Source organism: Vidua macroura, chromosome Z, assembly GCF_024509145.1.
Source record: "Vidua macroura isolate BioBank_ID:100142 chromosome Z, ASM2450914v1, whole genome shotgun sequence".
Lineage (NCBI taxonomy): Eukaryota > Metazoa > Chordata > Aves > Passeriformes > Viduidae > Vidua > Vidua macroura.
The window spans coordinates 30,923,753-30,941,232 of record NC_071611.1 but is presented as its reverse complement, the minus strand read 5'-3'; the positions used below and the strand labels follow the sequence as shown (position 1 = coordinate 30,941,232).

At 40.1% G+C, this 17,480-nt stretch overlaps 1 long non-coding RNA gene across 3 annotated transcripts in view; it reads left to right on the top strand.

The window, feature by feature from the left end:
- The first annotated feature begins 4,014 nt into the window (after positions 1–4,014).
- LOC128822630 (uncharacterized) overlaps positions 4,015–17,480 on the top strand; it is a 52,980-nt gene continuing 39,514 nt past the window's right edge. For 2 of the 3 annotated variants that reach the window (XR_008441529.1, XR_008441528.1), the window contains exon 1: positions 4,015–4,393. This is a non-coding gene — a long non-coding RNA (uncharacterized LOC128822630). Of the gene's footprint in view, positions 4,394–4,843; positions 5,049–17,480 lie in introns of all 3 variants that reach the window. The other variant, XR_008441531.1, reaches the window with a different exon arrangement.

Here is a 17,480-nt window from a genome sequence, read left to right as displayed (position 1 = left end):
ATGAACTCGTAGGTTCTGCAGTTGTTAGCTGAGTGCCTGTACAAGAGCCCCAACACTCACAGGTGCTAGGCAAGAACTTGAAGTGGGGAAGTCTGGAAATATATGCAATATGCAAACCTGCTTGATATGTTTTTTATTTCAAAGACAGATGGTATTTTGTCATGAATGGTATAATTTCATGTCTGATCCCATTAAGATGAAAGCTCTTTCCAAGTATTATTGGTACTGTACTCATACAGTTTGTTTAATAACAGAGGGCTGAGCAGACAAAGCTATTCTTCCCAGCCTCTCTTCTCAGCCTCTGCTTGCTCTAGCGTAGGGTAGATTACAAAGGAAGGATATCCATAAAATACTTTTTGAGACAAAACACTAAGAACAGTTATGGTTCGGGCAGTTGGAATTTTAAAATATCTTAGAATTACTATATACTTCTGCAAGATCAGTAGTCCTTACAGCTTTTGTAAAAAGAAACTACTACCCATCCCTGAAGGCTTGTATGCAACACCATACAGAATATGTTTTTGATAGAACTGACAGCACTTCTGTATGTTTATTTTGTTAAGAAAGTCCTCAAATGTGTTATATGCATTTAACTTGTAGCTATAAAGTCAGCAGTGCAAGATTCATGAGGATGAGTAAGTTTTCTGCTGGTTCAGTGTCCTCAGGTTCATGAAAGATGAATGGTATATATACCAGCTATGTTAACCTACTTCAGCTCTATGCAACATAAAATGATACCTTTAATCTCAACAGAACAACTTTGTAGAAGGATGAGATCAGATAAATGGCTAGTAAATAAAATGGTTTTGGGTTTGTAACCAATTTTAAGAGTGTATTACAAAGTCTAAATCATTGAACAGGAAAAGACAATATTCTGTCATATTTTGGAAACTGTCAAAGAGGTGAATAAAGATAGAATAATTTCCCACATGAAAGGAGTGGAAAGGTGATAATACTATGACTGGCATTATGACATGACTTTTTGGGTTTTCCTCTATGTACAGTAAGAATAATTTTGAGCCCTCCTTCAGCAGAGGTAAAATGTTGATGAAAGTGTTCTTAAATATTTTTGCAGAAAACTACTGAGTTGATTTCCACTGATATTCTGAAAGGTCTTTTTTTGTTGTTGTTGTGTTTCATAGTTTGTTTGTTTGTTTGTTTTTAATAATTTCAGTATTTTGTGAAAGTCTATCCTTGTAAAAATTGGGCTAGAGGTAGAAGGAGAAACTTGAATGTCAGAATTAATTTCTTCCAATATCTCTCTTCCTTCACAGTTCTGTCCTTTTAAATTTTGCCACTGAAAATGGATGAAGAAAAAAAAGGTGTATTTCCAATCACGAGTTATTAAAAAAACCAAAACAGCAGGTTCTGCATGTACAAATTATAGATTATAACCAAGCAGGGGAAGGAACAGACCCCTTCACTGCCCTGCTGACCTGATTCCCCCCTCGCCTGCTAAGAGCAGGGCTATGACTCACCAGCCCATCATGTATCAGCACTGGTCAAACACCAACTTGCAGGGGAGCCTGCAGCCTGGCAGTGGGCTGGGGCTGCTTTCTGTCAGTGGAGGAGCAGGGGAGGCTTGGAAAGGGAGCTGCTCTCGTGTTCCCGCCTTCTCAAGTGGCACCATGCTGTTGGGCCTTGCTTCCCCTGCTCCTAAACTCCATCACCTTGGAGACACCAGGTCTGCAGATGGAGCAGGCAGTGCCACAACACTGCCCTTGCAGTGGGGAATGGCTCCATGGCTCTGTGACTCACCAGGGGTCTCACATTAGAGATGGGGCCTGGGCTTCCTTGGGTGCACAGGACTCTCTGGAACAGCACTGGGGAGATCTTTGGGGAGGCGTTCTAAATTCTGAGTTCTGAGTAAGTAAGAAGTTCTGAGCCCCTAAGTAAGGAGTTCTGAGGAAACAGCTCAGACAACCTGATATTACAAGTGAAAACATAATTTAAAATTAATAATGTACTGATGATTTTCATCTCTTTCTAATTACAAATTGTGCATAAACAAGACCCAGTTTATCAAATATTCTCTTTTAAAAACACCAAATTACTGTGAATAATTAATGAGGTACAACTTGTTCTTGTGTTACTAGTTTTAAATATTTAGTGCTCAAAATATGAGTTCTTTTGATTGAACATACATGTCATGTGGTGCAGCTCTGTCATGCCCATGCATGACCCCACACCCAGCACTGAGGTCTGCAGCAAGAATGCTGATGGCAGTGGGCTCAGGGTGCTTCCTGGAGGATTTCCTTCCAGGTTGCAGAGTTTAGCAGCTTTCCTGCACGTACTCAATGAAAAACACAGAGGGGATGGAAACAAACCCAGCAGCCATGACCAAGTCACAGCAGAATTATTAAAGCCTTTCTTTGATGTACAAGCTGGGGACACATGTAGTGTTCTGTCAGGGTCTGTTTTGGTTCTTTATGGGAATACTAAAAAACGTTTACAATTCAGTAATGTTTTACAATGCAAGGTAAATCCAGCTCAAATCATGCCCATGCCTTCTTTAAAAATCTTGCATTACAGAGTTTTGCACAGGTGCTGAAACCAAGCAAACCTGCCTCTCCTTCCCTGTTTCTCCTTCTTCAAAAGTCCTTTTGGAACTTCTGGTTCCTCACCATAACTGGGGAGTGCATAACTCCCATTTTGTGCATAACTGCACAAATAGTGATAATAACTCAGCCTGTTCCCTGAGCTTATTAAGCTGGACATGACATGTGAAGATATTTAACTTTCCTCATAGTCTCTAAGCTTATCCAAGGCAGATATTTTTCTCCTTTTTCATGCTAATGTCATTTGTACTATGTACCTGCTCACAACTATTATTTTTGTAAAGCTTTCCTAGATCTCTGAAGCTGTATCACAAATACTGTTCTCTTAGTTTCTCATGCTGAAGCTATTTCACTCCTATAAATGAGAAAAAAATTTACCAGAGCAGGACTTTGAACTTGGCCAACAGCTAGAGATTGTGCAAATCAGCAGGTCATCGTGTCTTTCCTAGATTCTGATGAAAATGATACCATACCTCTTTCACTGTCATTCTGTCTGAAAGAGGGGAAAATCACTGCTCTTTGCACACATTGCATTAACACAGAATGGAGGAAGGATATTGGACAGGATAATCCAACAAAAGTTAAGCTAAGTATGTGTCTGCATATGTCTATAATAGCAAATCATATGGCAAGTAAGGGAGATTTTCAGAAATCTTAGCTGTAACTGGGTTTCTCAACTGCAGGGTGAATCAGCCTCAAGATATTTTTCTTCCCTAGACTTTGAAGAATTACATCTTGTGGGCTGTAGTACCATGTCCTCCATATTCTGCAGTGGAACATGTGAAATGGGACACATTTGTCTGGGTTCCATATGTGTGCCCATCTTGATTCATTGCACCATGTGAGGATGAGGGCTTGTCCAAACCAGAGGATGCAGGAGTGAATTTCCTAGTGAGCATCGTTAGACTGTTCAGACTGGATAAAGAATACCAGTCTGGGAAAGACTCCCAGGCCAGCAATTCCAGTTATTCCATGCAATGATATTGTAAAGCTTATTTGTACCCCTGTAGAAGGATTAGGTGTGATATTTGCTCCCGCAGTGTGTGCTACATGCTGTGGTTATTTCATACATTCCCCTTGATTTGGAGATAAAAAGGCAGAGGTACACAGCTTGGGAATGTAAGCTTGCTGTATAAATCCATACTTAAACTTCAAAATAAACAGCTAATGTTCAGAGGTACCCTGTTTCTTCGGTGTCACAGATGTAATATCACCCAAAATTGAATGTTTAACTGTTTGTTCCCCTGTTTAAAAACATTGGTCCTAGCCACCCTTCAGCTCAGATGAAGAATCTGCCAAAAGCCACAGGAACAGTTATGAAAAGAGCTGAGAATAGAAAAGAGCCTCCTGACTTGGTGTCTGATTCACCCACTTTGGTTGGGTGTTATGTAAGGAAGCCGAGTGAGCTGTTGGTGCCTTACTTAGCATTCTGCAGCTCCAGGCTGCACTGATCTCATATAGGGTAGCACAGAAATTCCTGTGTTTTGGCCTCAGCATATGGATTTGCAAAAGTGAACTAGAACAATGTTCTGATGGAAAAAAAAGGGTTTTTTTTTTTTCTTTCAGTATCTTCTTTAGTCTCACATCTCTTTTGCTGACTTCTAAAACCTAGAGATAGTCTCTTCAATGACCTAAACCTGCTGATGACTACACAGTTTGAGTGAGAACCAAATGGTTTGAGTTCTATGATTTTTAGGATTTAAGTTGATTTCCACACAATCTGATTAAAACAAGCTGCTGTCACAGATGAGGTTTTTACCACATTATTATCACTCTCTCCAGCATACCTTTGTCTAGAAGCTTCTGTACTTAAGTTTGCCAGCATACACAATAAGGTAAGTACTCAATTTAACAATGCTTTCCCTTGTGCTATTGATCTGCTACAAAGAAATTGGTTTTTGCTTCAAGGGACACTGCTGCTTACCTTCAATGAGAAACTAATTTCAAGCTTATCACTAAAATTTGCATGTATAGTCCATATTGCAATTAGATTACTCAATATTGTTAAAGGGAAAAGACTCCTGGGTCTGGAGTTTGAGGATACTATGAAGAAGGCAGAAAGAAATGTCTTGATCCAGATTTCCTTGGGGAAAAGTGTTGGAAGAAGGAGCATGGAGAAAGGGATTTTCTAATAAAATGAGTGGAATAGGAGAGGATTCCCAGAGTCTGTCTTTGGTAGGGATGTTCCGTGAGGCTGATGTCATATGTGAATAACTCTTTTATACTAACATGTTTTCTATTTTAAAATCAAGCCTAATAGACTTGCCTCATTTCAAATTTTTTAGAGATAAAATGATAAAAAATTATTCGGATCTGTGTCCAGGATATTTTCAGATTGCTGTCCCTGAGCATCTCTGCACATCAGTTGCCATGCAAGGAGTAGTCAAGCTTTCATTCTCCACTGCCCAAGCGGCAGCAACTCTGTAACAGAACTGCAACCAGGAAAAAAAGATGGCATGTCTAATATTTTTGTTTGACTTAGCTTCAACGGTAAAGTTTAAGAAAAACTTGAAAGACCATTTTATTTCAACTTCATTCTATATAATTTTACTTAGATAAGATGGAAATTATTTAATTTTTGAGAGGATTTCCCTCTGGGTTTGACTTTTCCTATGTATTGTCTTTCACATGGCACACCCACTCACAGCTTTGCTGAAGGTTTGGATTCCAACTGTTTCTTCTTTTCCAGTGAAAAACTGTCCTACAGGAACATTTTTGACAAATGGTGCTAGACAGTAAAGTTTAAACTCATTATTGAATGAAGAAGGAAGATGCTCTCTGTGCCAGTTTCTAACTGTAGCAGGAAAACTTCAGTTTGCATGACTGTTTTTAGCCTTTAACCTTGCCACAAGACTGTTAGAGCAACACAGTTGGCAAGAAAAGCAGCATAAAAGGTACTGTCAGCCTGTCTCCTACCCATGGAGTTAACACTTGGGAAAAGATTTTTTGGGTAATATTTAGTACAGCTTGCAATTGGCTTTCTGACCAGCAGTGATCAGATTTAACAGTAAACTATTAAAGATGTTCCTTTTGGGGAGATCCAGAGTGGAGCATTGTCAGTAATTGAGCATGAAGCTTTGAGAAAGAGGAAAAACATTATTGTTGGGTAAAACCAGCTGTGCCTGGGAGTGTTTCCAGGTGCTGAGAAGGGGTCCTGTGCTCAGCAGAGGTCTCACTATGGGCCCAGCACAGAGCAGGTGGCGTTCAGCACTGTTCAGGGACCATTACCTGCAAGCGGTTTGCAGGCATTCCCCCACTTTTGGTGCATCAGAGTGTTTGCTCAGATGTGGGCTGTGGTGAGCCCCTTGACCTCCTTGCCGGGGCTGATCCCTAACATGACCCCTTTTAAGAAACTCAAAGAAGCAGCAGAGCTGTGAGCCCTTTCTGCAGTGCACACATAAGACAAATAAGAGACAGATCAGAACAAAGAGAAATAATTTTTGGAGAAGAGGATAAGGGTCTTTGGAAGAAAGTCACCCTGGGAATACCTTCGTCAGAGGCATGTTTCATATCAAAAGTTTAAAGTTCATCAACCACACATCTGTTTCAGGATACACATGCTCCCATGTTGGCAGTGCTGCTTTCTCTTTGTGTACTAAGCATCCTTAGAATAGCTAATCCACTGCATGGAATGCTGTTTTGCCAGATTGATATGATTTCATACCTCTGACCTCACAGAAATTTATGCAACACTTCTTTCTAAAAGCTAAAAGCTAAAAAAAAAAAAAAAAAAAAAAAAAAAAAAAATTTATGAGATTTCATTTCTAATTACAGAAAAAGAGAAAAAGCAGTCTGTGCAGTGCTTGTTGCAGAGGACTTCTTTAAGTGAAGCAACCTTGGCACCTTAAAAATGGTTAACATAGAACTGATACAAGGGCTGTTTAAGCTAGTGGGAGATTTTAATTTTGAAAAAAGTTCATTTAGAGGTCATAGGTGGAAGTTATTGAATAACTGTACCAGAAAGATGAGGATGGAAAAGGATATATTTCTGAAGAGAGAGATGCATGGAAGTCTTCAGGTGCTTCAGAGCATCAGAGCATTGAGAGTAAGATTCTCATGTTGCAAGCATGAGGGATCAGAGGGAATGGAGTGGGGTAGCTGGCAAAAGAGAGCTCAGTTATGGTGCTTCAATGGAGATAGGAAAGTCTTGCTGTACCTAGCATGGGATCATCCATCACTTCCTTTCCCTAAAAGGGCCAGTGAGACAAACAAAGGGCTGTGATTAGCTGCCAGTGCTTTTCATATGACCCCAAATTTTTTCTAACCTCACTGATTTGTGTAAGTGATGAGCTGGACCCAGAGGAAGTGGGGAAAACAGAACTCCTGGTAGCCACTCCTGTTGTTACAGAATTTGCTGGTTTTCACAGGATGAACACTGGTCCCTGCTCATACCCTCTACATGTGACACCTTCACCTGAACATTGCCTCCCAACTGTAGATCTCATTGCTCCAATGAAAGTCAAAAATGGACTTGCTCCAATGAGAGTCAAAAAGACATGATGACATACCCCAAATGGCCAGATGAGATAACTTTTCTGCAAATCATTCCTTCACATGTCCTTCTCCTTGACTCATTTCCTTGTGTTGTGTTTTAAGTTGGATGAAACAAAGATCATCAGGAAATCTTACTGTGTCCTTGTTTGTGTCCTGTACACTGACAGATGATACTTTTTAATGGGTTCAGTCTTCCTTCACAGAGGGTTATAGTAAAAAATCACCTGTATCATGAACTATATACAAATTTTTAGTTTGTATCAGTTTATTTAGAGCAGGAAATTGGATCTCGAATTTTCCCAGCCTGAGGAAACTGGGTTTGCAGCTATTAGGACAGCTGAGCTAGAGCCTGAGCTAGAGCTAGTTTACTCATGCATGAGGAGATATGACTGTCTTAAGAAATATGAGGAGGAAGAGGAGGGGGAAGGAGGATTTCATAGTTCTATGCCAAGTCCTTAGGCAGGAATAATTCAGCAAAGGGCTGATAGTGATGTTTTCTTTTCACAGGAAGGTGGAAGCTTCTTGGTCACCTAAGCCAAAATATTGAGGCTTTATCCAGTTAAGATGGTATCTACCTCTTTAATAGGACTGTGACTCAGAGAGCAACTGATGATGATGGCTTCTTCTCTCTGATTATAGAACTACAATCCTTATCAAAGGCATAAATTACTATTATTTTCTTACCAGATTTAACATCTTTCTTAAATATATGAAAGAAAAATTGTAGGTTGTCTAGTGAATTTTCTGCCTGGAAAAACTGCCTATTCTTAGTATACAAGTTCAATGAAAGTTCAAAAGTTTATCAATACAAAGACTCTATTCTAATAATTTATCTGCCAGCTTCTCAGGTCATATTTTGATACTTTGAAATAAGAGATATTTTTGTACTGCCTTCATCTAAAAGTAATTAAACATCACTTTCCACAGGCATATCATGATATCTATTGATTAAAATCAAATAACAGATAGTGTTAGTATTGGAGAGCTCCTGTGTAACTCAATTTGTCAATCACCAAAGTGAGCTGATACTGACTACCACAGGACGTTTTCCTCAGCCAATATAATTCCAACAGGTTTCACTCTATGAAGAATTGACACAAGGCAATGCTCATGAACAATGAGTTTGAAGGTAAATAAGATTGGGTTTTTTCATACAAATCAGATGTTTTCACACTTCCTGGGCTCACTGATCCTCACTCAGAGAGAAATAAAAGAGTTGGCAGTTATTGGCTGTAGTCTCAGTGCTATTGGTATTATTGTTAACAGCCTGCTCTGGAAAAATGAGAGTGAGCAGGAAAAAACATAGTCAGAGGGCAGGCAAGAGCAAGGTATCTATCTTGATGAACTGGGCTAAAATAGGGTTCGGAACTATGGAGCTTCCAGGTTGTTCTTAGTTCTTGGAAACTGTTGAAAAAATTTAAAAAATTAACACAGTTTTAAAGTATTGGTACACAGAAGGAAGCATAGATTTTCAAGGGTAAGCAATGTCTGTTAGTCTTACACCACTTGATGAAGAGTTTTCAGGCAAAGAAATGGGAATAATTCAATATTTTTATGTTAGGGAGATTTTCATGCCAGGTTGTAAGACTTTTTTCTAGCATGACTAAGTAAAAATGACCTGGGTGAGGCAGCCCTTAAAATGGGGGCAATATTATCTGGGTGACAAGAAACTGCCAGGAGATGCTACTAAAACAAATTTTAGGTGATGAAGTTCCACAGGAGTCAGTCCTTGGTCCAGTTCGCTTCAATATTTTCAATACCAAACTACAGGGGGGAAAATTAAGCATGTTTAATCAATTTCCTGAAAGCACCTCAATAGAACAGATAACCTGGAAAATAAAGATAAAATTGAGTGTTATCCTGACAGCTGGGGACAGTGCTTTGAAAAAGTAGAATGTCAATGTAAAATGCAAGGTACTATTCTTTGGAAGGCTTCATCAACTCCTTCTGGACAGAATGTCTAGCACACAGCTGGATAAACACACCATGTGATGGGAGAGCAGCTGGTTCATGGGCCAGGCATAAAGGTTAACAGTGAATGAGGTGACATCAGAGTGGTGACATGTCAATAGGGGTGTTCCACGGGGCTCCACTTTAGGCTCTGCGCTCTTCAACATCTTCATTAAAAGAGAGACTCAGAAAGACTGAGCTATAAGGAAGGATGTCCCAGAACAGGATGCATGCCTGTGCATCCTGTACAGACCGCATGGGCTACTGGCAGGTGGAATTGGGTAAGAGAAAAGGAAGATGTGAAATAATGCCAGCAGCTACTTCATTAAAAAAAAAACAAAACCCAAAAAAACCAAAAAACCAGAATTTCCATTTGAAGCCTAATTACATTCCTTCCTACCCTAGCCTTACTGACATCAGCACTGGCAGTTTTTTCTAAGGCCAGGTCTAGCTTATCTACATAATGTATGAAAAATCAGACAACATATCCTGAACCGAACTTTCCTTAAAAAAGTAGAATAGATTGAAAGCCATACCTAGAAAAGAGCTAAAACTTATCGGATGAAACATTCTGTCATTCTGTGCTTCCTGAACTGTGACTTAATATCTGAGACCAAAATTTCTTTGATTATACAAGCTGCTTTGGTTTTTTTTTTTTGTTTGTTAGTGGTTTTTTTTGTTTGTTTGTTTGGTTGGTTTTTTTTGTTATTATTGTTGTTGTTTTCTGAGAAAGATTTTGATATGAGGATTATATGAGATGCTCAGGAAAGAATGCTCTTGCAGAAACAAATTTCAGAGCAGAAGTTTTTCAGTCTAGAGGGACATCCATAGTTCTGGTAGGGGTCTTTCTAAACCCTCTCAAGATGCTCTTTTACAGCTCACGTATAACAAACACCTTTTCTCAAGACAGATGTTTTGCAGTGAACTCAGCAGAATCATGCTGCTACAGACTTTGGGTGAGTGAGAGGCGTGTGGCTTGCATTTTTTCTCTAACTCATGTCAACAAAATGATGTTAATGTGCTGGTGGTATATTGTTCCCCTGAATGGAGTGTGGATTATGTTGCTTTCTATATGGTCCCCTGCATAGAAAGCCCTTCAAAGATAATTATAAATTAAAGAGAAATGCATTTAAAAATAAGTTTCTTATTTTGAAGCATGGAAACTTGGATCACCTTCTAGACTAAAACCAGAATTTACCATTTACCAGAAATGTAAACAAAATAGACATAATTCCTTGGTTCAGTACTTTTATATGGTGTAATAAACACTGCCATTTAGTGTGGAAAAAAGTCAGTTCTTTTTTGCCATATGTAGTAATATGGAACAATATTATGTTGCAAGTTTATTGCCTCTGACCTCATTCTTCCTAAATGGCATCAATAAATACTGGAGATACTGGTGACATATTTTTGTTATCTCAGATTACACATTTCTAGAGTTTAGGGAATGGCTGGCCAGGACTGAACTTCTCTGGCATATCATCTTTTTTTCCAGAACATATTGTTCTTGGATCTATCCCAAAACATACACAGGAATGGTCCAATGTTGACAGTCTTTTTCTTTTCCTTGGGCAATTTGACTTTTGTTTTGAATGCAAACTTAATAAAATCATCATCTAAGACTGTTTACTGTTCATCCCTGAAGAAGAAGTAAGGAATGTTCTAGAAAATTCCAATCAATTCTAGTAGAGTCAAACAATGTTAAACCAACCTATTTGTTTTGGATACTTGTTGTCTTTTCTATTTATTGTTATTCAGATTTTTCACAACATGGCAAAACACAGTTAAGAATACTCCTTTTCTGTGTTCCCAGTTTATTACCATTTCCTGAATGCCCTGTCTTGTTATTATTCAAGATAATGAAAATCTTGATTTGAATATGAGCAGAAAATTACCCTAAGTGGATGGTTTTGTCATTGGAAATTACTTATTTTTTAAAGGGCTTAGTCCTGTAAATTATTGAATGTTGACAAGCAAAGACTGATGATATTCAGCTTCCACTGAGGGGCTGAGAACACTTAGTAACTTGCAGTACTCAATTAGCAGAGAGGAATAATTTCAAGTAAAGGCAAAATACAAATACCTTCTCTGGCATCTTTATTATTTTATCACTGTATAAAACAGAATGCTGTGTGGAAATTATACCTTTTCAGATATATCAACTTTATTCCAAAGTTTAGACACATTCTTACACTGTGAAATATTTACCACATTCTATTCATGCTTGTAAGGTCGTGACTAAGATAAATAGATTTTAGAGAAATATTAGAGTGGGAGTATGTGGGAGGAATTTAATTCATATTTTTAGCAGAGAGAATTTTAAAATCTTGTTGAATTTTGTGCTCCATTCCATCAGAAGGGGATATGACAATGGATCCTGTAGAACATACATCCTTATAGAACAGCACAATTAGAATTGGTATGAAATGGAATATATCATGGAAAGCTAGTGACTAATATCTGAGGAAAACAACTTTAAATCCTGACATTTAGAACATGGCAAATGGATGCTGATGGCAACAAGATTTTAAATAACTTTGAAAGGGTGTAAGACTTGGCCCAGTTTCTCTCTAAGCTAGTGACAGGACTCCAAGTGCATGTTAATGAGAACTGGATGAAACACCAAATCCTGAAGATTTTATCTGGCTCACCATGAGTCCCCACTGTGGCACAGCTCTGCCAGAACCATGTCCTGTGCTGTTTGTTCCTTCAGGACACTGCCACTCCCACTGACCTCTGCCTGGTTGCTTCAGAGACCTGTGGCTAAGCCAAAGCAAGTCTATTTTATTTGTATTTCTGCTGCAGTGATAGGTTTATTTTGTGGAAGGTGAAGATCATATTTGGAAGGCAGAAATGAGATTTCCACAGGATGGACAATACAAGTTACTGTGAGTGAGAATGGACCAGGAAGAAATAGGGCATCCAGCTGATGCATTTAGGTCTTTGTTCAAATTGAGTGATATAGGTATAATCTGATCCAAAGACAAGCACATCTCTTGGTAACATAGGAAAGACAACAAGCCTAGGAATAAATATTTGAAGGGTGAGATCTTGAGGGACAGCAAAGGATGAATAGAGAAAGAAACTGTACAGCCTTATGCAGGAGTCAAGGAGAGGAGTCAAGAAGTCCTAGGCTGGGGAAGGCTGGAGGGGTTATCAACAGGCATAGAAATCAAAAAGTAAGAGAGGGTTTGGCAGAAAACATTTAGAAGTTTATGTAACACTATATCCTCTGTTATTTACATCCTGTTGTAAAAGAGTAAAGCTGAATTTGGGACATGACTGTAACATTTAGTAGACTGAGTATTGTAGGCACAAGACAGTGACTTTACTGGAGAATGAACACAGGAAGAAAGCTGTCATTCCAAACTAAAGAACTACCTAATCACAAAACCAATAGAAACAGGCCTGCAAATAAATCATATTTTTAAAACATGTGATTAGTTTTGCCATAATAAGGTGTTTCTTGACCCTTTAAATTGTATTAATTGGGTTCCTTAGGAGTCTTTGAGACAAAAACCTCAGAGCTTGACATAGACTCAAAATGCGTATTTTTTCCATGGCTGCTGGTAGGATGCTCTACAAACTAAACCCCATGTGCAATGTATTGCATATTCATTTTATTTCTCAGTTGGGCTGTGTCATTGACCTTTCTCTTCCCTCCCATGTGCTCAATAACACTTTTCTCAGCCTGGGACTTTGTGTCAACAGCAACTGCACAGCGGATGCTTGAGATGATCCTTTGCAGCCAACTTTAGAGGCTGGGGTGCTCTTAGGATGAAGGCAATTATGCCATGCCCAGGAACTGACTGTGCCACTCACTACAAGAGCAGTCCATGCACTTGGTCCCCTTGATGGCTAGCATGGCTTGGGAGCTGCCGTTTGCACTGGAAAGCTGAAAAGAAGAAGGGTGTCTTGCAGCACCTTAATGCTGAGGTGACTATCCAAGCATGATGCTAAGTCCCTCTCTTCCCTCAGGTGTGATCAGAGCAAGCAGTGTTGTAATGTTGGTTTTTAGACATAATGCTTATATTTGACAAGCAAAAGAATGGTTTGTTGTTTAGTGCTAGTTATTAGTGATATTTCCAAGTCCTACTCAGAAGCTGCTGTTAAAGGTTTGCCCATGCAATCTGGAGCTGGAGCCAAGATGCAACACTCAGAGGTGTTGAACCCACATGTGCCATTCCTGTTTTTAATATTCTGTGCCTTTAACTGGAATGATTGCATTCACTCTAAGATCAGTAACTGAGAATACCTGTCAAGGACTAATGAATATTTGCAGAGCACCCATGTTAATCAGCTAGTTTCAGTCTGCTTGTGTACTTAAAGCAACGTGGTTGCATGACGTGCAAAAACTGGCAGGAGCCACAGGGAGAATAGAAAAACCTCTTGGGAATACCTGTGAAGTGCTGCAGTGTGCTGCACTGGACAGTGTGCTGTGACCCCTGGGAGCAGACAGCAGGCATTTCCAGGAAGTAGGTTTCCTCTCTGGAGGGATTATGTTGGTTGTGTTGGCTTTGTTTGGTTAGATAGGTATTGCATCTTTACACTCCTAGGTGGTGGTGGCTTACTGGAAAGGAAGGGCTGAGAAGTCAGGAAAGGGAGTAAAGAAGATCCACCGCAGGATGTCTATGCTTTGGCTCCTCTGCACGTAGCTTAAGTTTTTAATCTTCATCTTAAACTTTGCCATTGCATGTTCATTTCAAATGCAGGCTCAGTGTTTTGAAGGGCATTTTGTAATGATTTTATCCAGATTCAGATTATTTGAAATCCAAAGGGAAGGCATGCATTCTTTGACAGGCAAATAGAAAACATATCTGAGCACAAATCAAAAGAATGACTACAGCCTGGACGTTCTGTACCCATTACTGAATCCCCAAGGCTCTTTCTGTTTGATTAGGTGCTTTTTCTTCTGCTGGCTCTAGTTGGATTGGATGTAAACTCAGCAGTGAATAAGAATAGTTAAAATTACATAACTTGACCTTCTTGAAAAATTCCATGTTTCAGACTTAGATTCAGGTGAAAGCTACCAAAGGAACACCTCCTAGTTGTCTCAAGTAGATCTTTCTTCAAGAATATCTTTCTCAAGTAGTTCTTTCTCTGTTTTCTTCAGCACATCAGAAGTTTGCATATCCAAATTCTGTAGGTGCTCTTCTGATATAATTTCGATCCTAGTCAGGCTCAGATTAATTGTGTAATGAAAAAAGCATATTTGCACTAAGTGGAGAGGAAAAGCATTGTTTCTACAGTACTGCTTAGGAGAAAGCATTTCCTATCCCATAAAAAAGCATTATCTGAAACTTACTGTGCATACCATAAAAAGCATCATTGTGCCTTTAAAAGAGATGTCTGATCCCTGAAAACATTTTCTCTCTCACATTTCCCTACTCACCAAGTAACTTGTGTTTATCAGGAGATCCTCTCAGCCCCCTAATAAGGACCTAGAGTAAACATCTGACATGCACTGCTTTCAAGATCATCTTTGTTTAAGCATGTATTGTTCATTTCTGTGTGTTTTGTATACTGCCAAAAGGAAAGGCACATGATAGAAGGGATGTTTTACATTATCAGTTGTGGCAGAGTTTATGCTTGTGTATATCTGATCCTCTTTTATTGCATTATAAATGATAAACTGAGCATAGAGCGGTCATTAATGTCAGGGTGTATTTTCACACTGGATTTTTATTTTTAAATGTATGAGATACAAGATAGCCAGTTGTCAAGTTTCCTAATCATTTGCAAAAACCTGTGGAAATCTCATGTAATAAAAAATTTCTTCCTAATATCACTGTTCAACTAATTTTAAAATATGAATGCCTACTCTGTTTGCATTAGGTAAGATCTCTTTCCCTGCCTGCCCAGTTACACAGTTCAATCACCTGTGTCAGGAGTGACTTATCAAGCATATCCCCAATTGCTATGCACCAGTGCCACACAAAACCTCAACACTCAAACCTGTTAAATGTCTGACAACACAAGGGAAGAGAGGAAAAACCCTATAAAAATAGAAAAAAGCCAGGTGTAGATGTTGCTGTAAAATACACATGTGCACCTCTGTCCTTGTCACAATTTTCCGTCTCGGGAGAGCTTGATAAAATCAATATAGAACTTTGAAAGGGGAAGAAAATTACATAAGGACTATGTGCTTCTTTTGTCCTGGACTTTAAATTTCTTTGCTGCGTGACAGGACCTGCTGTCGTATACACTACTTGCTTAACCTGACAGAAGCTGAAACTCCAAGCATAAATCTATCAATGAAGCAACTTGTTTTCTTGCCCTCCAGCTCTGGATCTTGCAAACAACAGCCAGATTTCAGAGCTTACTGAGAAAAAAAAAAGTGAACTAGGAAATGTTTACAGCAGAGCCTGTGCTGCAGTCTAATATCACCCTGTGAGCTGAACCATCAGCACAGCTGAGGTGGCTTAACACTTCCTTGGCAAGGTACCAGTTTTCAGCCTCTCATAGCTGAAGACATGTGGATGCCTTATTGTGCTCAGTTTTAAGCATGTGAAGGGCAATATTTAAAGATGTTGCCTTTTTCTAGGCAGGCCTTTTCAATAATCTTGACCCCTAGATTCCAGGACTGGCACAACATACAACTGCATGGCCTCTTCAGAGGACAACTTCTAACACGCCAAAAGTGATTTCTCCCCTTCTCTGTGGGGTCACCTCATTCCTTCCACCAAGAGAGAGGAAGGGTTTACCTAATTTCAAGCACTACACAACCAGATAAGTATTTCCTTTTCCACAGCAACTGTGCTTTAATTGCAATGGCTGGGGCATCTCTCCCTGCTGCTCCCCAGCTGGGATCTTCATCTGGTCCCTGGGGAGGCAGAGGGTGGATGGCAGCAGAGACCCCAGGGACCCAGGACTCCGTGTTGCACAGCCACATTCTGCACACCCTATGTGTGGGAGAGGATGTAGCCACATATCTGTTGGAACCCAAGGTGTCCCTCAGACACTCTTGGATGTTCCGGGTCTAAGGCAGAAGCCTCTGAGACCCTGGCAGGCAGCTAGGAACCCCTGTGGTCTTGAGTTTGACCCATGGAACAATTTATTAACTTTGTAGGAAGAACAAGAAATTACAAAAGTTTAGATATTATAATAGAAGTAGTCACAAAGTGAAAGGTAGGATTTTTGAGTGCTGTACAGGGGGGTTTTAGGCCTTGTACAGAGGGGTCTGAGTTTTGTACGTGGGGGTCAGAGGTTCTAAGATGGAGGGATTTGGGCGTGCCCTGTCCTCCTTCTTTCTTCTTCCTATTCCCCATGTTCTTGGTGATGCTGGCACTCACAGATTGGTTTAGAGTAGAAAGTCACTGTTCAACATAGGTAATAGGCATTAGGGAAAAACTATAAACATCTAATACGTAATGTATGATATAAAAGATGGCACCAGCCCCTCGAGAGAGAGAGACAGAGACAGAGACAAAGACAGAGACAGAGACAGAGAAGAAGACGAAGGGAGACGAAGACGGAGGGAGACGGAGAGAGACGCAGAGGGAGAAGGAGTCAGGGACAATGTCAGGGAGTCTGTGTGCCTTGAGATAACATGCAATAAACTGCCTTGAGACCGGATGACTGAAGACTACTGAGTCTTTCTTTGAAGGCACGGGTTGGAGGAGAGACTTTACCACCACCCAGGGTCACCCCAATCTGGGGGAAGGCTCCAGCACATATCCACAGTCAGCTCAGCAGCTGCGGGTGGGGTTTGAATGATTTCACTGTTTTTTATCTTGCTCCTTATGCAGTGCAGCTGGGCTGCTTCACAGAGGATGCAAGGTTTTACTGGCTCCATCCTGTGAGTATAGAAGGACATTGGTGTTAAATATGGTGCAGGACATGGGAAATGTGTGGTGTGCAGCCTCCAGGATGCTGCAAGACATTGTACATTTAGCTTTTTTTGTCACTTTCTGTGGCTGCACCAATCCTCACCAGCCCAGCTGCACAGCTCTCCAGGAAGGGAAATGATGGCAGGCTACTTGCAGGGGTGTTTTGTGTTATCTTCAGCTCCACTTCAGAGTCACACTTCCCTGGGTGTTACATCCCATTTCCAAGTCCCTCTTGCCCTTTTATCACATCCGGGTTCTCTGTATGACTCTGCACTTACTTGCTGTTATGTGTCACCTACACTACCATACCACATTGTCATGCCCCAGTTGTGTGTCTGGCAGCAGCTAGATGGATTCTCTCCATCACAAAGCACAGTGCTTGCTAACTGTCCCGATATTTGACTGGCTGCCTGGACCAATTCAGCATTCTGCACTTGACTTCATGCTGTCTCATCCCAGCTTTCCCAGTAGCCCGCTTGGATGTGCCTGACTGACACAACAGGCTCAGCACCTGGTGTAGCTACACCACACAGATACTTCCCTCTAAAGAAATCTAGTGACACAACCAAAGAAAATGAATGTTTAAAATAAATTTACTACTGTGCTCATTACCTTCTAGCCCTTAACCACCTTATTTTCCCCCAGGGTC